General features: G+C 42.6%; 1 protein-coding gene across 7 annotated transcripts in view; it reads left to right on the top strand.

The window, feature by feature from the left end:
- The first annotated feature begins 15,234 nt into the window (after positions 1 to 15,234).
- The window catches only part of LOC139102746 (cyclic nucleotide-gated channel alpha-3), a 136,124-nt gene continuing 124,943 nt past the window's right edge, over positions 15,235 to 26,415 (top strand). For 4 of the 7 annotated variants that reach the window (XM_070656869.1, XM_070656865.1, XM_070656866.1 and 1 more), the window contains exon 1: positions 15,235 to 17,578. The gene's annotated coding sequence lies outside the window, so the exon portion shown is untranslated. The remainder of the gene's footprint in view (positions 17,579 to 26,415) is intronic. The other 3 variants (XM_070656868.1, XM_070656870.1, XM_070656864.1) reach the window with 2 other exon arrangements.

Raw genomic sequence — 26,415 nt, 5'->3', positions numbered from 1 at the left:
GACCTGACTTTAATGAAGTTTGCCGAGGCATTTATCGGCACAGGGCTGCGGGCTAAAACTGGACCGCCGCGCACTTCCATCCGGTCTGCTTCTACTTAAACGTCAACGGGAATCGGCGGTGCGCCATTAATTCCAGACGCCTGCATCGGATCTCATACGACCGCCTTTCCCGTCCACTCCTTTTTAAATTTAAATTCTTCAAACGCTTTCCTCACGTCGACGTAATTCCGTTCGATATAATAATACGCGCAAAATACAATCGCATCTCGCTGGACTTTTTTTTATCCCCCTCCCCCCCTCCGCGACGTTTTCTGGAGGGAAATATCGACTGCATCCACGTCCCAGATGCAAAAAGTACGTAACAGCGTCGGTCCGCGACGGTAAATGAACAGTGTTAACAGCGCAGAGCTTTCATTAAAGTTTCAATTTATTTTTGAATTCCCTTGCAGAAAATCGGTACGCTCGGCGTTAACTCTGCGGTACCCGCGCGAAATGTTCCGCAGATATTTATTTACGATACCCTTTCCGCACGCGTCACTGTGACGTCGGGCGTAAATTACTTGGCACTCTTTGATTACTTGATCCATTTCCACATTTATCCGCGTGCATTAATTTATTCTCTATCGGATTAAAAAACGGGAACGACGTTTAAGGTGTAAGAGTAGTAATAAAGTAAACCCGATAAATTTAAACCTTGACGGAGTATATTTCACAGTTTATAATCACCCGGCGTGGACCGCAATAAATTGCAGCTTTACGTTCAATACAGCGATACCATGTTTTTTTTTTTCTCTTTTTGTAATATTTTAACGCGTACCCTTTTTTTTCCTACCCGTAACCGACATGGCGAATCGACAAATTCAGCTATATGTTTCGCGATTTACAATTTCATTTACGTGTCCGTCGACGTATCACGGTTTTTGTTTTTTTTTTTACAGACGCGTCCTGTGTTTTTAGCTTTAATAAAGTGGTAATGTATTAATATCGGAAAAACACGGGACAACTCGCACGGGGAAGTGGACTAAGGAGAGTCCAAGCGACAGCAGAAAAGGCGCATTGGTGGTCAACCGAGTAGAACGAGTCGGGATTGTGTCAGATGGAAGAAAAGTCGTTTACGTCGGACAGTAGCCGGTTGAGCCGTGACTCCTGATCCACGCGAGCGACGGTAACAGTTGTTCGTTCTGCTTCGCGTACATACGACGGTTTCTGTCTTACGGTCAATAGTGTCGGAGAGTCACGTTTCGATGCGCCGAATGGCCCGATGCACTCGTGCAACTTGAGCGGATAAATAATCTCGGTTTAATTCCGAGCGCGATAAATCTTACGCTTCGAACTCCCGTATTCCTGGCTTGAACACAAATGGTTCTTCCGATCCCTTTCTCGGTATTACGTCAAAAATTAATGAGTTAAAAGGGGAAAAGAAAAATCAGCGAGAAGGAAGACGGTGCAGACTCCGCGCATTGCAAATATCATTCGAAATTATAGACGCGTTACTTTCGAGGAGAAACGAGCAGGGAATTCATCACCTTGGTCAGAGATTCGCCGAGATATTCTCATTTCGTACCTATCTTTGAGTGCATCGCGTGCGAGATTGATAGTCCCGTTGCTCAGAAAAGATTTTCCATTCGCGGTTTATACATGTCGCGAGTCATAAAAATTACAGCGCATTACGCTTTAATGTCAACTGCGCCCTCGTTTCCATTCGCGTCTCCGTCGCCGACCTTCTTACGTCGCATTTTCAGCCGCGACGCTTACTTATATTCGTTGAATATTTTCTAGACTTTGGCAGAAACGACGTCGCGTGAATATTGCGTCGCTCTAGCCGCGCGACGAGAGGCGGGGGGGAAAAAAATATAAAACTGGCGACAAAGTGCGAGACAAGCGGCGTGGAAGGCTGGGAATTTGAATTAAGGAAAGCCCGGTTAAATTCTTACCGTGGCTCTGGCCGGTCCGCAAGCGTAACGGGAGTTTGAAATATATAGGCGCATTATAATAGAGTGCATTATAAACTTTGTATTACGAGCTTTATAATATACTAGAAAAAGCCATGCTCACGCTTCGCATTTGCGCTATTTTTTGAAAGCGACTAATTACTACGTAAAAAAAATGATGCGACTCACCAATCTGCATGAGCTTCAGCGGAGTTGTGGAATTCAGCCGGTGACTGTAACATAAAAAGAAAATATTAATTTAGACATGTTATTCAGTTAATGAGATTAATAAAAAAAATATATAAATTTTATTTAAAAAAATTATACTTACTTAAAAGTTGCTCCGCCGATGCAGGATGCCCATCCTGAGCCTGCTCCTCCTCTCAGATGGGACGTGACGAGCCATCCTTCCGCGCACAAGAAACACGCGAACGCGACCGGGTGAAGTTACATTCGCAAGCACTAAGTATTTAACACAGATTCGCACGACAATCTACGACACTCCCGTTTATCAAAATCGCGTAGCAAATCACACGCCCGATTACTTAAACGAATTCGCGAGAACGCCCGACGAACCGGCCACGGTTCGTATGATGTGATATCGGCGGATGGAAAGCCGCGAAGGCCGTCTTTGCCTGAAACATATTAATTAAATATTAAAATTAAACTGTACCACAAAATTTAAATAGAATTGTACAACCCGCTAGTAGTATACGTTTGTTTTAAAATTATAAAATAAGTACGCATAAAATTATAAAATAAGCAAGCTAACTTATTATCTACATTAATATAAATTAAAATTTATAGAGTTTTACGCGTAAAGCATTTTCTCGTTATTTTTTCACGTCCCGGTCATTAAAGATGGCAATTAAAAAATGTATCCAAATCGATTGTATTTGTAAGCAGTTTGCTGATAACATAATGGGACATCGATATCAATCCAAGCGCAATGAAGTTTACTTTAGTTATATTGTGGGAGGTCTATTTACAAGGTGGCAAGTGAGTTTGCAACGAACAATCCGGTGCAGCCGCGCCGCGTCCTCGAACTTTCAGATTAATCGGGCTTTCGACCGAATAACATTTATTCCATTATCGTCGCCGTATTTGTAATTCAAATTCGTTTCCCGTCCGGAGAACGGCTGATCCCATCAGCATCGCGTCGCGTGGAAAATCAATCGTCTCCGCGAGATACGCGAGAATACTTTCAATCTGTTCACAAGATTGCGGACATATTAATTACGGTTTAAATATATTAAATTTCATGAGGTATATCGAGTTTAGAATATTCGCGCGTAAACAGCAATTAATTTCAATGATACGCGCAAACATGTTTCTCATATAAATCGATCTGTTTAAACTGCACGTGAATTTTTTTTTTTTCGTCATAACATAAAGTTTAATGATCTAATCTAAAAAAAAAAAATTCAATTATTGTTAAACTTGCCAAGACAAATGCATTTTTTATGTAACCAAACATTAAAGAGCCGCACGCTTTGCAAAAGTAAAACAGAGAGAACTGGAATAAAAGAAATCTGTTTAACTATTAAAGTAAATAAGAACAGCTCAGAATATCTGTTAAATTATTAAGAAAAATTTTATGAAAAAGTTTAAAGCTATCTCTTTCAAAATTGACAACGTCACATCCTGAAGATTAGCGAGTGGACGGACAGTACATTAAATATATTATACGAGGATTATTATTCGTGTCGCAAAAGCAGAGTTCTAATTCATTAACTAATGACGTAAGATGTTTCCGGGAAACCAGCTCCATGGAGGATATCATGGTCGGAGATGGATAACGTCTAATCCTCGATTGGATTAAACGAAACTTTTACTTAGTCCTCGCGACTGTATAAGCCGCAAAAGTACAAGTTTTTGTGCCACCGGGAATAAGATCTTCGTCTCAGCTCTGTTTCCCTCCCCAACGCGAAAGTGGCAAAAAAAAATTGTTCTTAAAAAACGAGATAAGAAAAGTTCCGGCGGTCCGAGTGGAGCGATAATTAAAGAGCGGTAATCGTGTATTTACCGGTGGGCCTATGTCAAATCGTGCGACAGTCTGGTCGGCCTCGATAAACGCGAAGGATTCACTGAAAAAGAAATCCCCGTCTTACGTGGGGGATTCGTGTGAACGTAATCACGAGATTTTTCAACAACTTTATAGGGAGCCCTGTCGGAAACTGGGTCGTCGCTCGGTACAAGCGCGCGAAAAATCCGCTCATTTGATTACCATTCCGATCGTTTATCTCGGGTCGAAATTCGATCCTATTATTTTCCGGGAAACGGCGAACGTGAACGAATTGCGGGAAGGGATGCATCTTTGCGCCTCTCCGGCCTAATAAAGCCTCACTTATTTAAAGGCCTGCTCTCGCACGTTTCGGCTGTCGGACGCGGAGCTCTATTTGCGCGATCGCGATTAATCATGCTCGAGAATCGCGACGGATGAGCGACGTCACGGAAATGAATTACTTGCGCGTTGCCTCGCACCGTTTACGGTATCTGTTAAATAACGTCGCGAGAGACGGCCTTGCCGTTCGAGGCACTTTAACGCATGATTTCGAGCGATAAACCGCGCAACTATCATACGAGAAATGCATTTCGTTTACGAAGGGAGAGACGTATCGCTGTTCGAAAAATTTCGACCGTAAACGTGGAAACGGACGAGCTAAAAATCCAGGAGACCGAACGGTCGTTAAAGGTATCACGTCCTGGAGCGCTTACAGCGGACCCGAGCTGACAAGTGGAATGCTGATCGTTACCTCCCTTGGCTAGATGAGAATGTTTCACGCGGATTGTTCTTATACAGTTATTTCGTTCTTTTATCAAAATCTCCATAAAATCTATCTAATCTTTCTTGTCTTCTCTCCTTTCTACGTGCCTCGCTACCTGAAAAGGATTTCGTTATATCGCACGCGACAATGTAAGCTGATAGAATTCTTGCCTTTTGCTGGCACGACTTCGTTCCGATTTCTTCCAACGTAATTGGATAGTCGGCAAGCTGTCGGGAAAATATCGATCTAGTCGCGCAACCTTTAGAACTTTTATTTAAGAAATCCTTTACCGCCTTTTCCTCGAGATCAAAAGCTGTTGAATACTCAAATTTTCAGCGCCGCACGTAGAGAAAGGTATTTAACACCCTGCTGATCGCGTATTTGTACCGAAATAGTCTTTGTGACATAAATATGCATATAATAAAAAATAAAATAAAAATAAAAAAAAAAATAAAAAATGATCTGTGCGAAATAAAAAATTTATTTTATTGCGTACAGAAGCGTATAACATATTTCTTCCTTCTCAGATATTTCCGTAAACTCGCACCGTTCTTTATTCCCGCCAGCTTTATTCCCCAAAATAAATTAAGATAAAAGACAAGAGCATACATTTTCTTTCACAGATATACTCCAACTGTACGAGATACGATCGCTTACGTCGTTTCCCTGAAACGTATAACTCAGTGGCGTTGTGAAATTTTTGATCGTAGAAATTTTTCGCGATAACGTCGAATACGTTACGTGACGTATCTTCCCCCCTCCGGCCACTTGGGCGCCTTATCCGGAGTGCTAACAGACACGGCTACACGCGTCAGATGGCTAGTCATTTCCGCTTCAAGATTTCACCCGTCACCCAGTACCATTGGCGAAACGACACATCCTGCCGATACGATGATGAAAATTTTAAGATGATCCCCGGGTAGGCGCGTGACGTAAAGCCCTCGATGGGAACTACAATCTTTATTGGTATGTTGCGGCCCTCGAGAAGAGAAAGCGGGGCCGAGGATCGTAACGCGCTCAGACCGAAGATGAAAAATTAATAATGAACGAAGAAATAGTATACGAAGCTTTTTTACCTCCCCTGGAGTTCACCGCGGATTCGTCAGAAAGTTACGACGACGCGTTTCTAGACGACGCGAAGTCCTCCCCGTCGAATATCGCGGCAAGTAATTTTTAATAATCACCCGCGCCGCTGCGGGGATAATAAGAAAGGCGGCCGGAAATAAGGAGGACCGTTGTAAAATGATACGAAACGGCTAATCGTAGAAATAATGTCGGCGGTAAAGTGGATTCGCACGTACGCCGACTATCGTGTTTAGCTAAGGATTATGGCTACGTAAGGTTCGAGCCACGAAATTGGCGGAGGAAAGAAGCCCGATCGTTCTTTACGTTTGAGGATCGTCAAGTTTCCTCTGCGAGGGGTTGATAAAATTTTCAAGAATATCGCTTACCTCGTCTCAAGTGCGCGAAATAGCTACCGCAAGCGCGGGAAGCTCGCGATATTTTTAGGATACATTTCGAATCAATATTTTTGCCCCACCGCGACGTCTTAATCAGAAAGGTAGTAGCTGTAACACTTTCGTGAATTATACATGTAATAAAGTTCACCGTTGGTTCACGAAACAATGAGACGAGCGATTCCTTCCGAGTGAACTTTCACGTATTTATCGTATAAATACATAATTAAAATATATAAATATTAAAAGTGCATCTTAATATCAAGACACACGCCGTTCTTATTCATATTAAAATTTATACTCATTATTTATGAATCTTCACTAGCAATAACGTGACGTAACATCAAAGTATCTTAATCTACTTCCTTTGAATAAAAGTTGAAAAATTATTCCAATGTTACGGAGTATTATTCCCCGCTCGCGGAGCGCCGTTTGGAATAGTATACTTATAGGAACAATCCTCTCTTGACTTTTATGAAAGAAGAAAAGCTTTCTTAATCTTCTCTCTTTTTAAATCCACCGTTCGTTATCTGCACGAAGTACAGACTTCTCCTGCAGATTATTTTTAATTGCAAATTACGCCGCGATGGGTATTTATACATAGTCGCGAAACGGTTATCATGGGAAATCTAATCCCGAAATCTCCCTCCCCTCCCCCTCCTCTCCCTCCCGTTCCGTTTAATTAAAAACGTTAATAATAACGAAATCGATGTAACTCAATTAATAGACCCCTCTTCCTAATTGCCACCTTTTCGAATTTCCTACTTCGCTAACGTACTTGGCTGAGAAACTAATTGGCGCATTACGTAATACTTATTTCGCGGTCGAAGCGACAGCTTCAAAGTCTGCTGTAATTTTCAAAGCGAGTGCCGCTTTCCCGACGTATGTCGAGGCGCTTTCCGGCGGCACTTCGCGATGTCATCGGCGAGGCATGAAATTAGAAAGCGCCCTATCACGTTTCGCTCCCGATGAGGATTTTTGAAACGTCAAAACCGCGATACACGGGGACGTCGAAACCCACGTGTTTAAGCGGCTCTCGGGAGGAGGAAGGGGGAGGGGCAATCCGATCGTCCGTGTTGCAAAGAATTTCGTTAATATCTGTCGCTGAGAGAGGTACAAGAAGATCGATCAACCGGAATCCTCCCGGTTTAATCAGCGGGAGGTGCAATCTGTCATCCCGTTCGAGATTTGTCACGGCAAATGCGCTTAAACGGACATCGACTTATCTCTCCTATCCTCTTATCTATATTTACTCTCTTTTCCACTCTCTGATCTTCCGCGCTTTTTCATCCGTACCACGTTTTGTTTCACATTTCCCTTTCCCACCCCGTCGTAATTTCTGATCCGATTGTGTTTCTCTGCTTCTCCCACGGTTCAATCCTGTCGCTGCATCGTTCTACCTCTCGACACGCATACGCCACTATTTTTCCTCAAGATGATACGATTCAACGAGAGAAGAAAGTCAACAGGAGAACTTTGCGTTTCGTTCACCGCCGTAATTAAAAGTCTTTCCTTGTACACTAGGAAAATACAGTGGAAAACGATGTGACATTTAAACGTATTTTTACATGCATTTTTCATACATCTTAATTACGGCAAACCTCTCTGAATAACGGTATAATATGAAATGGAATATGTATGTTGAACTTGTCTTGAAAAACCAACAAAAAAAAAAAAAAAAAAAAAAAAAGAAAAGAAACAATAATAATAATGATAAAAGTAAAAAGACTGTGATAATTAATCATAAATTATTATAAACATTATTAATTCTCGAGAGATAATTTTTTATCAAAAAAAAAACTTTTTGCAAGTATTTATAAATTTTAATTAACTTCGCGTTTTATTTTTTAACGATAAAGTGCTTAAGAACTGTGCAATATCTTCCCGAAGCATTTGCTGCCTTAAAACTTTGAGGCGCGATAATTTAATTCAACAACATTATCATTATTTCTTTCGGCCTCGTGCCTTTCTCTTTGCAGGCAAAATTATCCTATCTTCTTATAAGAGTTTCCTTTTCATTCTGACTTTGTAGTCGCCTTTCCTTAACAATGGCATTTTTCATCCGCGCTTCCTCCCGGCGAATTTCACCGTCGAGGTCTCAATAGCGATAATTGCCTGTGCGAATGTGCGCAGGGAAATTCTTCTCTAAATCAACATAGACACCATCGAAGTTTAAAAAGGCACTTCGACTTTGCGGTCTACGTTAATCTACTACCCTTTGCGTTTCACGTCTGTCGCTTTTTCTTGCCGCCACGGCGGCCGTGGACCAACTTTTTTTTTTGTCCAGCTGAAACGAGATTCAGTTGGGAATTGCGTCATCCGTTCCGGGAAAATCCACCTCGGATCAGTTTGTCTGTCAAAGGGAGATTTTCTATAAAGTTCCAATTACGGCAAACAACGTGCAGAAGTTGTAGCGAATCTATGCCTCGAACAACAAAACTCCGGAAAATTGTGGTTATTAGTAAAGGAAAGAGAACCAGCTAAATGCAACTTTAGACTTAAGTTTTTTTCTTTTTTTTTTTTTTTTTACCATGAATATTTCTACCTGTGATAGAAAACGCGATGTATTTAAAACGCTTATTTAATTATTAAAGAAGCAACATGTATCCTTTAACTACACGTATGTATGTCGGAAAAATAGAATATACATTGTCTTCTTTTTTCTTTGTTTTTTTATCTCGGCATTTCTCTCGTAACCAATAGCATTAGAAAATGTAATTCTCGTTAGTGAAAACGAAGCTATTTACTGGAAATTTTTTAAAAATAATCTCGAATGATTGAGTTTACGTTTAATAGATAGAACAGCCGATAGAACGGAGTATAAGTTTTTGCTGGTTTGTTTTTCATGGAAAAGTATCTGCTCGATTCGCTTGTAGCATCGGCTCGGCTAACGCTATGTATCCCAAGGGAATTTCGTGTAATGGAGAACGAGAGAATATAAACATCACTTACCGAGAATAACTCAAGAAAGATGTTATAAAATATTTCAAAATTTTAAATGAATCGTACTTTATGATAGCCAACAGAAAGAAGCCAAACTATATAAGATACGGATGAAAAATGTTGAAAGAATTATATCGCAAGTTACGAAATGTTTACTTGATAACGACGTTGAAATATTTCCCTCAAAGAACATTTTCTATATAATATCGTTTTTTAGTTTCAACTAATTTCAGTCATTTAGAGTATTAAAAAATTGTAATTAACTGTCATCGATATCGACCACATTTTTCCATTTAAAGAAAAAGAAAAATCAAGTCGTTTACGTGTACGTTGATACAATATAATTTTTTTTTTACGCGAGCAATCCGAGCTTGATAAAAATAAGCTACGCAGCTAATCACCGCGGGTGGATTAATTGACTTACTAACTAATCGATACGTGCGCAAACGTTCTCTCGTGTAATAGGCAAGAGGGAAAGCATCGAGATAGCAGCTTCGAGCCGCTATCAAGTACCACGGGGACTTCTGTATTGGTCTCTCATCATCGTCCGAGCGAGAGTTGAATGCCTTATTCATAAATATCGATTTCGTGCGAGCGTATTATACCCGTCGCTAGAGCATGCAAGATAAATACTCGTTTCATGAGGCGTAGTCTGCAAATGTAAAAGAAAAGGGAGACAAACATTATTCCGACGCGCCTAACGAAAAAAAAAAAAAAAAAAAGAAAACTAGGTCAAGAGAAGTAAAACAAAAGTGATGATATTATTATATACCAAAAATTTAGTCATAAAAAATTAACAAAGCTAAAAAAAAATACAGTAATGCAGTAACTCAATTCGCTTTTATGCAGATATTCCCCTTTCTTTTAATTACAAAATTGTATTTACGCCGCTAGGAAAACGACGGGTTACGTTTTCCGACAAGTACGCGAATATCGCTGATAGGTAAACAGAAAAATATGCATTTATTCCACGTCGCTCTCGCAGCTCCCCGACAGTGGAAACTTTTTTAATAAATGCGAATCGATTGCAAATCTACGAAGTACGTCTTTCAAATTAAGAATAAAAGAGCAGAAGAAACGTATTGAAATAAATGTGGGCGTAATTCAAAGTGAGTCTCTTATAGTTTCGAAAGTGCATGCGCAAATCCAGACGAATTTCGAAGTATCCGGAAGATACTCACGTTGAGAGCTTCGACTGCTTTATCCCGACAATGTAATAAATTGATTCGTCCATATAGCCGAATTGAAGGGAAAAATCTAAGGCGAGTGTGCAGGTGAAGCGGAGAAAATGTACTTTTTTCGCGTTTTGCAGTCGGACTTGGCGGACTCGCTCGAGTGGTTTCTTACCGCCGGGCGACGACACGTCATCCACCGACGAACTTTCTTGAATCGCACGTATGAGCTTTTTCATTTTAACTCGCCCGTACGCGTCGGCTTTATCACCGATTACTCACTATCGGCGCTGATCGCACCGCGACAAATCAAACGAATCGGCGGCGCCGAGACGCCAGGTCGATTCCCATTTACGTACGCGAACGCCTTGGCACACCTGCGCGTTTACCGCGCGACGTTAAGTACACGGAAAAGTTTCGCGGAATGACGACCGATCCTCCACCGACTGGCGATTTAAGAATATATCTGTCGCGTTAAACGCGATTACGCTAACGGAGCGGGATCGTTTTAGAAAATTGCTACTTCTTAAAATAAAACTTCCTTCCTTCCTTCCGTATTAAAGATAAAGCGGGAATTATAATATCCGCAGAATTTTCATACCTTTTGTAATTTATATGGAGCGGGATATAAAGACAATGAGCCCTAGTGGATGAAAGAAAAGCAAGTGCTCTGTTTGAATGAAGTAGAGAAAAGCTTTCGCCTTAAAGTACGAGACAAGTGGTAAAAATTAAAAAAAAAAAAGAAAAAAAAAATATATATATATATTTTTTTTATTTTTTTTTTTTTAATTGAGTCAATCTAACTGCGACGTTATATTTCACACTTCCTATTTTTGGACGCTTCGCGCTGCTCCTGATCACCCTTGAGGCCGATACGGCGCGATCAGCCTCATCGATACCTTCGATATTTCTGGGATGGACGGGACGTGGCTGTTTGTTAAGGTACTGTTTACAATGGCGTTGAAGAAAAACAACGGAAAGGGGTGGCCTTAATCAAGAGCACAGGTTTCTCTTTAGAAAGGGGTGGCGGGGTATTCTTAGAACGCGCTGAGAGGTGGTTGTCTCTCGGTGATCGAGTCCTAGCCAGGGATTATTGATGCGACGGTTACAATGAGAACTGCTTCTAACTACCTGTAATTCTCCCCGTAATGGATAGCCTCCGGGAAAGAAGCTTCCCCGCGAACGCGCTGGTGGCCAAGGGAAAATGTAACAATGCGGGAGTTGGAGAACGTATTTTCGCCATTTCATGAATAAATCGGAAGTCGTCGAAGTTATTAATACGATATGTTTCTGCGGAGACCACCGGTGGTCGCCTTTAATGCGCGTCAAAACGCCCTTATATCAATTAATCAATCTCGAATTAATCAAAAAATAATCGCATTGTATATAGTAAATATTATATCTCTTTCGTATTTTATATTATATTATATATTACGTGTTTGTAAAAATAACAGAAGATAACGCGCGGTAAGCAACTTCGAAACGTCGGCGCATTCAGAGATGACAATTATACGATTACTGTCGATCGTCAGCGCGGCTGTACGCTGCGTTTACAGACCTAAAAGAGGTAATACTTCTCTACAACATCAGAGCACAAGAGCCCTTCGGTGAAGCGCATCATGGTCTCGATTCACGTTCTAAAAAGGGAGCAGCGCAAATCGAACATTGGAAACGATTGTACGTGCGCATAAAGCCAAGCATTTGCGAGCTCTTCGCCGTGCTCTTCGTCCCACCCATCATTCGCCGTTTCTGTGTACTTAGCGAGTAGTCCCTAATTGCGAAGCGCGATGCTCGACGACACGCGATCGATGAATTCGGTTCGGTTCCTGTCCCACGCTCAGCTGAAAAATGAACCCACCCTAGACAATATACTCGGCGTGGCGCGCGATATAATTGGGACGGGATGTATGATTAATCGATCGGCAGGTTAGTCGTCGACGATCGGAGACAAGCTCACCGGTCGCTCGTTAATTACCACGGGCGCTTGATGGATCGCTCGCGCGAAGATACAGACACGGTTAAGTGTCCTTTACGTAAGGATTAGTGCTGTTGTTTGTAGTGCAGAATTCTTAGCTCACTATAACGCCAGGCGATCATTCACCTAGTTAACATATGTAGATAGTCTGTAACTAACGGGGTGCATCGCATCGCGGAAACTTTGTCTGAGCGGTAATTCATTTCGAACGCGATCTGACGTGTACTACGTCGGGATAACATTTCACTTACGTGCGAAATAACATTTTGGAATTATCAAAAATTTGAATTGAACGAAATTGAGAATTTCTTTCCATCTCTCGGGCTTTCTCAGATTGTGTCTGGAGACGGCAAAGTAAATGTAATAGATTAATTCGCTTTTTCTTTTTTTCGTTTCTTTTCTTCTTTTTTTTTTCTTTTTTTTCATTCTTTTAACACGGTTACGCGAACGCAGGAGTTTCCCCCGACTTGTGAAAAACGCGAGTGCCGAGAGATAATTGCTTCCGCCGTCGCTCGGTGCTAACAATAATATTGTCTTCTCGAGAGTTGCGTTCCACGCGCGGAGAGATCATTCATTTTATTTACCTTGTACTCGAAAATAAACCTACAAGTGAGTGTACAAATGCAGTTTGCTTTTATTCTATATTAATCCCCTTTCATTTTGATCTCATTTTTCACTTTATCATTAAGCGAACATTGCGTGAAGAAATTAAATTCCAGCGAGAGCTGTTTCTTATTTGAATTTTGTGCACATACATATTTAACATGTTTTAAATAGCAATAAAGCTCCTGGCGATAATATTTAAAAAATTATGTTTAACGTTAACACGTTTTTATAATATTTAAGTGTCACACGTATTCATAATTAGTATAAATTTCTAATTAATTCGCCTCAATCGTCTGATATTTCGATACGCAAGAAAATTATTAGATTATATTTGCCGTAATAAGAATTCCGGCGAGAAGTCTCTCTAAAAAACGATTTGAAGAACGGGCGCTAATTTCACATACCCTAATAAGTTTGTGCGAGCGCACATAGAAATTTTACCGACATGCCACCAAAACGGCGAGAGAAGGGAGCAAATTCAAAGAGAAAAAAAGGGACAGGTGAGCGTCCCTAACGACACTTTCATACTCGAGTCAGCTTCTCTCGTGCGATTCCACCGATAAAACTTTCCTCATGAATATTTTATAAGTCGATTCAAGTGATACAACCCTCGGCCAACGATGCATCATCGTAGACGCTTTTCTACGGATTTTCTTGATCGCGAACAGTTCGATCCCTTCTCTACTCCTGATTCACCCTGTCGTGTCCATAGTAAGACGAAGGTATCCGCGCGAACTTGGATATAGACAACCCTTCATGTAAGCCCTTGAGTTATATTAAGCTACATAGATTAGGGTTTAAACATTAAGGGTGCTTAGACTCGATTATAAACGCATAATCAAGGAAAGCGCGATATAAGCGGCCGCGAGGGAAAGCGTCGGCCTTGATATTGACTACTCTACTGAGATTGTCTCGCTTTTTCTCCGATATGAAATTAAAAGATTGCAACGTCATGTATATTTTATGTTTTAACTCTGCTGCTTATCGGCTTTTTCAAATGCAGGCTCGTTCTTAAAGATACATTTATAAATAATTAATTCCAAAGTTAAAACCTTGCGCAAGTATAAAATCATTATATTTTATTTAGCCATAAAAAAAAAAAAAAAAAAAAAAAAATTAAAAAAAATAAAAACACGTAAATGCAAGCCAGAATATAGCCGGTTAATAAAACATGTAACCTCATCTTCTTCGTTCTAAGAAAACTCTAAGAGACTTTTAAATCTTTTTTACCAAATCAGACCACGCACGATAATGCAGAGCACTTTTCCCATTTTTCATCCCGACCTCTCACCCCGGAATTTTCGATGGCTCCTGACACGATCGCGTCAGAACGCGTCAACCCTTTCGGTTTCCACCTGATCGCGTTCCTCTTATGGTAGCGTTACAGTAGTCGCCACGGGCTTTTTCACGTCGCTGCGCAGCTTCTTCCGGAGCGAGAAACCGGTCGGGACCTTTCGCATCGTTACGATCGTTTTCGCGCACGGTCTACATTCTATCGCGATTCCGAAGCCTCGTGACACGTAGAGTATGCTCGGCGTACAAGTCGTCGCTGTCTATTTAGATCCCCGCAAGGTGTACCGTCTCGTCTCTTTATCCGGCCAACTTTTTTACGCTTTGTGTGCCGACCGGATCTCCGCGACGCGCGGCAAGCTGTATCTTCCGGAAAGACACTGTCTTCCTTTGTTCGATCCGCGGTTCGCGTTGTCGGCTCCCCTCGTGCTCGTATCCGTCCTTGTTTGATCGACACGTTTTTCCAACAACCACCCCGGTCTTTCGCTGTCTCTATCGCTCTTTCCCTTTCGTTCACGCTACATGCTCGCTCGGGAGAAGTCCTTGCTTCTCATCTCGCTCTAAACTACGCCCGCTTCTATCGTCTTTCTTCGTCAACTACCTTTGTTTTATCAACGCTTTCGCTTTGTCTTCGTCTCGCTTCAACACGCACTTTTTCGCCTTTCCTCTTTCACCCGATTCACCCCTGTCTCGTCTACTTTCTCGGCATGCCGTTGTCTCGCTTCAACCATCGAGCGTTCGTTTATGCTTCGCAAACCTCTCCTGTCTTTCTTTCTCCACCCGCAAGCGCCCCAGGTGTCTCTCTTCGACGTCACTCTTTGCGCCGTGCCTTCTTTCTCCTAGCATTATTCTCTCGCTTTATCTACCACCCTTTCTATGCTCTGGCTCTTTCTCTCTCTCTCTCTTTCTCTCTCTGTGTCTCTCTCACTCTCTCTGTCTCTCTCTCACCGACTAACGCAACGCACACCCTCCGCCGTCGTCAAGCGCCGGTTCCGTGCGGATTGGTCCTGCGCGCTAGGGGATGCTGCGAGATAATCGTATCCCCTTACCCCTCGCGTAACCAACCCCCGCGAGTCGCCCCACGTCGAGGGAAGCAGCAGTGAGAGCCAGGCCGCCGCCATAGCCGCTCCCCGGGCAACGAAGGAGGAGAAACCGGCGAATCACTCTCTCTTCCTCTCTTCCACCCCTGTCTCACTCCGTTTCTTGTTCTCTCCGTCTTTGTCCGATGTTCCCGGGTGTCCGCGTTGCGGCGCGCGTTTCGCACCGGCGACGTTTTAACCCATATTCCAGTCTGGAATTCCGCCAGCGTGACACGTCGCTTCGCACGCGCGCGAACAAACGACCGGGCGAGTGACCGGCAGAGAGAGTGACTTGAACACGCGAGTGCCGCTTACCGCGGGCAGCGTGCACGTTCGACGGTAGCACGCAGAAACCGTCGGCGATGGCCACCGAACGGCAGTAGAACAACGTGGTGAAAGCGCAACGCGTCAGAATTACTCTCCACGACGACGACGATAGAGGCTTCGTGAGCGTGTCACTGGTTGACGTGGGCGACCACCGTTCATCGTCGGTTGCCATTAAAGGCGCGAGGGTGGTAGGCGAGGGTAGTTGACGGCGATACCCAGGGAGAATCGTTGTTGGAAGGTACAGTTGAATGCGACAAACGCGGATCAAGATTGAGAATCGCGCTAGAAATTCTGCCGACGCGGCGTTTGCGATCGCCGCTCGAGTCGGTCATTATCGGTGATTCTTTGCAATCGTAATTAAAATGCAGAGCGCAGGGGGACGAGGAGGGGCTCGTGGCGTCGAGTGCACAGTGACAAAGAGCCGTGAACTTGGGGGATGCTAAAAATTTCGTGCGCCATGTTAGTGTGAGTTTTCGCTGATGGGTCACGAATGCCCGTTGCGTGAAACGTGGTTCATGCGAATGGAACACCATGGGGTCGACGCTGACCCGTATACGTCATTGAGCGATGACACTCTAATGGATGATTAAAAGCTGCTGTTTCACGTCGAGCATGCGACTCGCGTAGAATGAGAAACTGTGGATGCTCTTCGAATCACGGCGGTACAATGCCGTGAACGACAGACGGTGAATTTTTGCCGAATGTGACGACTTTTAAATAAAATATCGAGCAGCCGGACGTTACGGTGCACGTTAATTTTACGTTTACTCGGGATGCCGCAGTTTATTTGAAAAGGGGGATGGCTTTGTGGTGACGCGAGCGAGCGAAAATTCGAAAAGCACGGGAGAGAAAGCCCGGGGAAGATCGAGGATACTCAGGGTAGATTGAATCGCGAGAATTAGTGCTTCATGAAAGGAGGGAGTTTGGAAAATTGTGCCAGAAGCTGCGATTGCTCGGGCATGAAGTACGTTGCACAATAAAACTACGCGTTTTACGAGGCATCCTGGAAAGAGGTCTGCCGGTCGGAAGAAGGCACTGCAGTCAATAACGTGTCTACAGACCAAGTACGCACGATATTCGCCGGAGAATTTAATTAAGCGACCAAACACCCGGAATACCTACGAGCCGCATAGGTTCAAAATATCTCGCCCGGCGGTGAAGTCGATTGTGCGACCGGACGTCGTCGTGTGTGTCGCGATATCGAGACGATCTTACGACGGAATCTAAGCGTAAACAAGTCTTAATGTTACCGAATTGACTCAAGAATGGAACGTTAAACGTTGCGTCAAATTGTGCGACAGAAAAAGTAATAGCTTATCCTGAAAAAAAAAAAAAAAAAAAGAAAAAGAAACGGCCTGCCGGTGACGATCGATGATCAACCGATCGCTTGATCGTGACGGGAGCGAGTGACGCCGCGCGCGTCGGCACGTGCATGGCATTAAGCGAACCATCGCAAACAATTGCTCGCGACAATTCGATTGCCGATGCATCTGACGCCTCAAGTTCCGGCTTGCGCCTGTCCGATATCGTACATACAGGAACGCGTGTAATCGCGGCTCATTAAGCGTTACGTGCTTCAACGGCACTGGCCGTTTGATCGCGTTACTTTGTCCGCCGGCTACGCGAGTCACGGGCAACTGACGATCTTGTACGACGAGAGCAACAGCCAGCCGAAACTGCCACTCGCTGCGAAATTAGAAGCGCGATCGACCGCCGATAGCTTAGCACACAGACGCCTAGGCCGTTTAGGATTTCTCCTCGTTCGCGAGCCGGTCGAGCGCGACTTTAAGTGCATCGATAAAGAGGTTCTACGCCCGCGAGTGTGCCGATCCGTTCCGGCCGATACGCGCGCAAGTCTGTCGTGAAGAGTGCCAGTGATTTGTGAATCAAGGTGCCGATTCTACGAAAGACGATCCGAAAGAAGATCGACGACCAACGTCGATCCCTTCCACGCGGCGCTCCAGCGACGTCGTCGCGCATCGCGAGCCGTCAGCGACGAGATGAACGGGGATGTGCAGTAACAAAAGTAGGTACGTGTGTTGCGCACGTGTACGTTGTTACGTCAAGTTACTCTCCTGACCGAGAAAAAGAGAGCGAGCGAGGCAGGGAGGGAGGGGGGAGGGGGCGAAAGGGCTGGGAAAAAAACGAGGGCTGGAGCGCGGAATGAGGTACGGTCATTTTCGGGGCAAGTGGATGCTGCCTTTTCGAGAGCGCCGCGGTTAGTCCACGGCCGCTGTTTGCCGTTCTTGCCGAGTTAAACAGCGTACGAAGGGAGCTATGCCCTTTAACATCGCGCGGAAAGATCGATCTCGCGCACTCGAAACGTCCGGCTCTTGCAATTCGTTTAATCGAAGCCGAGGGGGATGGAATTAACCCTCGTTTGATGCCTGGCGCGCCTTTCTCGCATTGCCCCTCGATGTTTGCGTTTGCAGAACGAAAATGATCTAATGCAATTATCCGGTCGGTGCATTTCAGCGCCGATCGGCTTTTATACCGGCGACTCGCAACAATTCGCGGTGACACAGTCCGTCAAGTTATTGTAAAAAAGAAGGAGGGTAAAAGTTCTTCTTTTTTTTTTTTTTTTTTAAACAACAAATTGTTAACTGACAGTTTACCCGGTCTGAACTCGCCGCTTACCTCGGCAATCTTTTCAAGTTTATTCAACAACGCGGAAAGTTATTATCTTACCGTGCAGACTAGAACTTTTGTACTGTTTTTCGCAATTTGCGGAATATCGGGAGAAATTTTCTCATAAATTACAAGTAAATGACGACGGTAAACTAATTTCGTCCGATATCGACATGCTGCTTCTCTTACGCGCCGCGCGCCGCGGCGTCCGGATTGGGGAAACGAAATCGAACGGCTGCTTATTAACTTGGCGTTCAAAGAAGCAAAAGTGGCGTGGAATGCAATCGGCGATTCAGGTGGAACGAAACTCGATTGAGAGCAGCTCGGAAGGCAACCGCGAGCCGGGGGTTTCATCACCAGGCGCTTTATTGACAAAGGTATTTCGTATTACTCTTTGCAAATACTCGCGCTTTTTACCAATGAAATAGAGTATCATTATCAAAGCTCGGCGTTTCTCCTCGCTGCGATTTTGTTATTCTTATTAACGCGACCAAAATATTTGCCGCTCAATCGGTGATTACTTAATAATAGAATTTTTGCCGATTTACGGTTCGAGATTACGTGCCGTCATAACGGCAGCAATCTGACCGAATGAATAATTTATTTTGTCAATATCGCGCTCGTCGTTGAAACAACTCGATTTTTGGTTCCCTTCGCTCGATGACATCATCAAGCAAATCCCTTCTCCCTCCCCCCCTCCCCTCCTCCTCTCCGCCGCTTCGTGAAACCCTCTGATCCCGAGTTAGAACCTGCTTTATGACGCTTATGCATATTTATGCATATCGTTTTCTATATCTGTCGTTTATATCGCCCCGTTAAGTTTAATACCGTGTGACATTTAACATCAATGAGCAACGTCCATGCGATGTAGGCCGATCGAGGAGATTAGTTTACACGTATAATTATTGTAATTAAAATTATCCCTTTCTATCTTTGCGCAGATTCATCGTAATGGCAAAATAATGCAAATAAAATACAATAGCCGATCCAATGAATAATAAACGAGCGAGCACACCCGAGGACGCGACGTATCGCAGGCGCGCATAAATCTGCAATAATTATATCCGCGAAACTTGTTTAGTCAAACGCGATAATTACTATACGCGCATACGGTAAGTGCGTTAATCGCCGCGGTGTTTCCTCCCCAGAGAAATTTTCCACCTTTAGCCGTCTAATTTGGCTCCGTTAAAAGACAGAGGGCTGTTTACAGGAAGATTTCGAAAGCGAAGCGCGACGATTAGACCGATCGGAAGAAAAGTCAAATATCTTTACGGTTACGACATTCTCGGCGGCATTAAGTGTCGGTTAATGGCCGATAGCCGATACCTCGGCATTCGCCCTTCTCTCATGCCTGCGATGTACGTGCTTGTAGATCGAAATGGATTGGATTAACACTTCCGGCAATTACAAGTGGCGCTCGTTCTTCAGCGGAAAAAGCAGGTTAAAAGCGGCATTAGAGAAAATTTTACGTCTGCAAAAATATCTCGTTGAACTTCGCCGTTCATATAACCGGTAAGAGCTAACGGATGTTAATTGGATGAAATTCTTTTTTATCGATTTGCTTGAACCGTGGCATCGATCGCATAATCTATATACAACGTAATCAATCAACTTTTGAAACTGCTCGTGTTGAAAAAACGAAAAAGAAAAGGAAAAAAAAAAAAGAAAAAAAAACAGCTGCAGTAGCGCCCGGTAAAATCAGTAATTAATTTAATAGCGTATTACGAATACTGTCGTATGTAACACCAGTCAATGGTGAAATTAGTGTATAAATTTTTGGTCAGCGGTTTACCTCGTAATGCACAATAGTTACGTACCTTTCAAAGGATACGTACTCCACTTTATTATTATTATTACTATTATTGTTAAACATTAACACATTTATTCTCGCATGTTGTCACCGTATCGCCAGTACTATTTGATTATGCATGTATTACATGTAAATTAATTTTCCGGCCGCTTATTGAAATTGGGATTTCGTACCGATCGCTCCGAAAAATGATGATAATTGATGGCAATTCGCTGTATGCGCTCGCACACGAACGCCGCGATATTAAATTCGTCATGTGTCTTCTGTTGAACGCGAACGTCAAATACCAGATAGCAAAATAATTACGCAACAGCTTTAATCAACGCGCTATCGATGTAACGCACGAGGCGTACGTGTGCACGGAGTTATTAAACAAATCAATATCGCTGGCCTTTCGTGCACAAATTAACGTTTCGTTAACGGGCAAAGTCGAACACGATAATTTCGCACAATCTCCATTTATCTGAATTGCGACAGATGTCGAGATCAGCTAGCCGCCAAGTGGAATGAAAATTGTCTGTATGAAAAAATATATGTGACATACAGCACATCGCGCGCATTCCACGCAGATCCGCGGATCGTCGCGTCGCGCGGAAAACCATTCGAAATTCACTGCTCGCGCGCGTTTGTAATACGCGCTTCTTAATTTTTGCACACGCAGGACTAAATTTCTCTCTTTCTCGCCCGTTATCGTTATCGGTCGTCCTCTATAACCGATGCCTACAATAAGTGCAGCGGGTCTTAACCTCGCCGAGAGAGAAATCACCACGACCGGACGAACTGGCCGAATATTTCGGAAATATATCTAACCGCTTAGTGGATGAGGGAGAACCGCAACGTACCTTCCGTCCGCGGTCATAGCTGCCGCTCTCGAGGAACGTGGGAAGATAAATCGGCCGGCGTGTAACTCCGACGCAGATATTCGGGCGCATGATAAGTCGCACGGCGCGGCGCGGCGGCGGAAAATGGGATGGAAGTGTTTTGGCACCCATTGAAATTTATTGCGGATTATGCAGGCGCGCGAGAGTATCTCGGCGAGAGTTCCCCCGCGGGATCTCCTTTTTGCCGGTGCCTTCGCCCGACCTCCCCTCCCCCGACGGTTCCTCTCTTTTCACTCCCGACCTGCCCTCGACGTCTGTTTCTCGCTTCTCGCGCAGATTCCACTTTTTAGAGAGCACGGCAAAAATTTATGCATCACCTCGCCAATAAATATGGCCGCGACAACATCTTTATCGATCTCTGATACGAAATGCGACTGTCCCCGTCTGAGAGACGGGGCGGGTGAAGCGTTTCATTCTATTTAATCTTCCGACGTAACGCAAATCGAATCGCGGCGAAATGTATTCCCGCGAGATCCGAGGGAGAGCCCGATGACTTTTCAGCGCCGAACGGACGTTTCCGACGTCAGTCTTGGCGGACGGAACGTGATTACCGATCTAATTGCATTAATTAATTAGGCATTTCGTGATACGTGCGCACCTCGGCCGCGATAGGAAGGGGTTCACTCGAGCGGATTTGGGAGAAGTGAGAATAACAAAGTACCATTTCCCGTGGAATTACAACAGTTTCTACGGCTAAATCGACACGCGCAGCAACTTTCCGGTCGATGCTTCATATTGAGAGCATTATCTCGTTTTATTCAGAACACCGCTGCCCGTTCGTATTCTCGTTGCCGGTATCGTTTATCGGCCAGCTTTATGACGTCATAGCGCGAACAACTGGGTTATCACGGAACACCTGTATAAAATAACGATACGATATAATGCTCTCGCCGTAAGATGCAGATTAGATGACGCGGGTAAATAAAAAGCAAATCGCTCGTGTTTGACAGTTATGCATTATTGCAGATTACAAATTGTTATCGAAAACCGTGAAGCATCCTTGAAAAAAAATAAAAAGGGGGGAATTACTTTATTGGAACACGTTATGTTAATTAAAGAACCACGATAAAATGTGGACGGCAATTGCTGCGAGCGAAAAATTTATTTTACACGAGTAAAACGTCGCGTTTTCGTAATTGGCCGGTAAATGAATTATTATTGGATCCAGGTCTACAGATCGAATTTTAGGAACGTTTATGCAGCGGGTTTTAATATGCGAAATATATAATTTACACGACTCGCTGGCGATAGTTACACCCGAAAAAGCAAACCTGAAGTTGAACCTCGCATTAACCGCGAGATAAATTCTCGCCTTCATAATTCTCAAGCGATTGTTTTATTAATTTCGCGGCTTCTACGTACCTCCAACAACTAACAAGCACGCGCGCGATTACGGGCACGTGTTCTTCGTGCTTTTACAGCGATTCTTAAAACTTAATTATCTCTGCGGACACGTCGCATTATCTGAATTTTCCCATTAACGCCGCGCAAGAAGTAACACCGCCCCATAGCGGCGTAAATTTTCCTCTTAGAGAACGTCGCGTTTTTTTTTTTCCCCCGACGCCTGCGATAAGAGCTGTTCCGGCATTTTGAAATTAAAAAGATAATTAAAGAAGCGGGTCGCAAAAGAGAGAAATTATCGGTTTTCGCACAACCGATTTAATTACAGTTAAACTCCCGTCCTATTTCTACCATTTCGATGCGTTCTCGACTAGCTTCAGCTGATTAACGTACTTTTTCCAAGTTGTCGACGGTCATAAAAAAAAAATCTTTATATTGAAATTAAAGAGTGTTCCTTTTAAAACAAAAAATAATGTGGCCGATAAAATTAAGAAAAAAAGGGGGGAAAAAAAACTATCCTGCGATCGTATTTGAAATGGCTGAAAGCGTACACTGGGCTCAACGTATTATATTTTACATTTCAACTTTACTTGGTATTATACATATATTTTATTAGGACTCGTTGGAAAGTTTCAAGTCCCTCTCTTCTTCGCACAACTGGGTTTTTATACGTTTTCCAAATAACTATTTTTAAATATTCATAAACTGCACGCGAATATACGGAAGGCTACATAAAGGCGCCCAAGTTTTTTCCCCCCGCAGTAAAATTTAACTGTCGCTCTTGAGAGCGAATGTACTTTCAGCGATTCTAAATATAAATTAAGTTAAATTAAACGGAGGCTCTTAAAATCATATATGCCGACGTTACACGTGTACTTAGATATGTGGGACACATTATTTTTGTTTCTTCTTTCTAAAAGAGATACTTGTCTTCCGCGTAAAGAATAAGTACGAGACGCGCGTATTGCTGCTCGACCGACTATGATATTCCGCATCTACTGCATTATAGCCGAACAATGCAGTATCGGATTAGTACGCTGATTCAGAGCAGCCGTAATGCATTTAGCACCTTGATTGAGACCGATGCGATCGTAGTTACTGTGTTCGTTAGCGACAACGAATATGCCGTCGAACGAGCATAGAATGCGGCAAAAATAATAAAAGTTTCGCATTAATTAAAGTAATTTAATCCTTGACACAAATTTGAAAAAAAATCCGGCAGCTTATTCGACGTGTATGGAAAATCAGTTTATCTTATCCGTAACTTTTAACAGGCATGTGTAAAAAAAAAAAAAAGAAATTCGTAATATAACACGTTTTTCTGAAATTAAATTGTAAGGTGTTTCTAAAGAAAAACATGGAAAAGTCGCTTAATTACCACGAATATAAATGTACTTTGTATTAAAGAAAATATATGTTTCATAAAGTTTGCGATCTCTCCTAAACTGCCTTATATATAATCATCGAGCTGTAACAGATATCTTTTCGGGAAACTGCGCAGCGAAAACCACACGCGGATGCCTGATTGAATAAAACTCGGTAACGTCATGTAGACCGCGGGTGCGATAGTTCTTGCACTTAATGTTTGGAACTGTCATAGCTGAATATTCGCGCTCTTGAATATGGGATGATGCTGAATTTGAGGTTGTCCAACTAGCATAAACTCGGGCATAACTTGCTTGTCAGAGCCTGCACGCATCACAGACCAATGTGAGAAGTTCGACCGCGCGCCATAAGGTATTTTACATCACCGGTTTCACTCGCCACGAGCTCGCAGTAAAAGCGAACTTTTTTTTTACTTTTTTTTATTTCTTTTTTCTTTCTTTCTCTCTATTTTTTTTTTTTTTTTTTTTTTTTTAGCCTTGCCGCTCGTTTCCGTCGACAGATAATCGATTCCCGTCCTTTTCTCTTATCTCTCTCTAAGGATTTTTTTTTCCTCATCGGGCGTTCGGGATAATTATCGGTTGCGGAAGGACCACTTAGATAATTAATGAGAAATCAAGCGATTCCTTGATCTACGTTTCTAGTGCGCGAAACCGCCGAGCGATATGCGGAATGGTGAATGCGTCAAATCTGATTATGGTTATATTATATCAATAGAATACGTGGAGTATGCATTTATGGTTAATTAAGCGTAACGCTAATGAAGGCGGAGAAAAATATAAGCGGCTTTATATTTATGTAATTTGCACAAATTTACGGATGTTTGCAGCGTCGCTCGGTCTCGATTTTGTTAAGCAGTTATTAATGACTGGCAATTTCTAAGAAAAAAAGAGAGAGAAAGAAAAAAGAGAGCAAAAAGAAATTTCTTTGCCGTTGTTTCTGCCTTGATAAATTCGTTTAAACGTTAGGAAATTCATAATTCTGTGATAATTTTCCGTAATTAACATTCAGTCGTTTTGCTGGTGCATAACAAAGTAGCTCGGGTAAAAGAAAAAAAATGATTTCGCCCTTTATTTTAAATAATTTCAGATAATTTTTCTAATAATAATATGCAAATTTATGCGAACTAAAGAAAATTACGCGTATAGTCGATATGATGCCACGCATACAGATAATGACTTTCAAAGATTCTACTTTTCCTCTTTCTCATTCCCTCTGCACTCCTTTCGCTTCCGTTAAAAGTCACACGAGATTTTCTGTTTCGTCGATTTCTACAGTTTGGACAGTTTTAAAATCCTAATGGTAGTGTATTTAATGCCTTTCTATTTTATCCTGCCTACTGGTTTATTACGTTGACCAAGGAAAGACAATTAACGTAAAACGGTCAGGCGGAAGTAAAGCGATAAAATATTGTGGCGTGCCACGCTAGAGCAGCGTTCTCGCTTTAGCGAGGATCTGTTCCTATAGACAGCAAGGCTAGGTGAAAACGTACCTAATGGCGTGTCTAATTAATCCGACCTTGGTTATTTTAATTATCTGCCGGCGCTCCTTACACGCGGCGACTTCATCTACTTCGCCTCCATCTAACTGGAGGCGAAACTTGAGCGTGAATGGTCCATGTCGTCGAGGACGGCTGTGATCGGCTTATAAACTTATTTAACCGCCATTTCAGACCGATTATCCCGTCGTTGGATGCTGATGTTCCATCTCTCGTTATTCGTTATTCGCGATTCAATCAGTGACGCGTGGATCTCTGCCGCGTGTCAGTTAATACCGCCGATTTCAATTTAAAGTGTAAAATAGCGGAATAAAAATCGATCGAGAGCATTTTTCACGGCGTAATACCACTTTCAACGTATCCGTCCGACAGGGCCTCGCAAATGAGACGATTAGCCAACTGTTCTCGTTCGAGTGGTTAGAGCACTGCCGATCACATTTCAATTAATGGAGATAAAAATGTTCTTACTGCAAATAATTTGTCAAACTAAATATAATTATATTCGGATCGCGAAATAAACAACGAATAAATTTAAGTTTTGACCGATCGCGGATTTAATGAAAAAGGATACTCATTGGTCGGATTCAGTTGAAACAGCCGATTGATATTGAAAAAGCAGAGTTACTTTCAATTAAATATTTTATACCCCACGAAGCAGGCGCAACGTATCAAAGTTTTAGTCGCTCGGGGAAAGTGAGTAAAGTTCGCGAAGAGTATCACAGCGCGAACTATATATATATTACATATATATATATATATATATATATATATATATATAATATATATATAAAATATATATGTAATATATATATAACCGCCCGACACGTTCCTGGCGACAAATGATTTTCTTCCCGTAGTTCCGTTTGGGTATGCCGAGAAGATAAAATAACTTTGCTAGTCGACTTATTGCACGATTTCGTGGGAAAACGATATTTAATTAAAAAGACCGAGCAACTTTCTTTCTGTATTTTTGCTTCGATATTTTCCGTTGATGAGAAACGATAGTTATTAAAGGTACCGATATGATCGGGAGCAATATTTTTTCCTCTGCGGAGAATAACGAATTATGAGAATAAATTTTTCTTGCGAAAGCAAGCCTCAAAAGTTCATAAACTGTGCCGTAGAATATAGATGCTCACCCTCCCGTGTTCTGCCTTCTTTTATTTTAAAACGAAATAAGTATTACGTTAAATTAGAAAATAAAAGTGTATGGAAAATAAAAATTTTTTAAGAAGGCAATAAGAACATAAATAATTATGCAGTAGAACGGTAAATTTTAATTTTTTTTTTTTCGGATCTTCTTGGAAAATTTTATAAGATGGCAAT

Source organism: Cardiocondyla obscurior, linkage group LG05 (assembly GCF_019399895.1).
Source record: "Cardiocondyla obscurior isolate alpha-2009 linkage group LG05, Cobs3.1, whole genome shotgun sequence".
Lineage (NCBI taxonomy): Eukaryota > Metazoa > Arthropoda > Insecta > Hymenoptera > Formicidae > Cardiocondyla > Cardiocondyla obscurior.
Note: the sequence above shows the minus strand (reverse complement) of the source record. Positions and strands in the feature narration are given on the sequence as shown.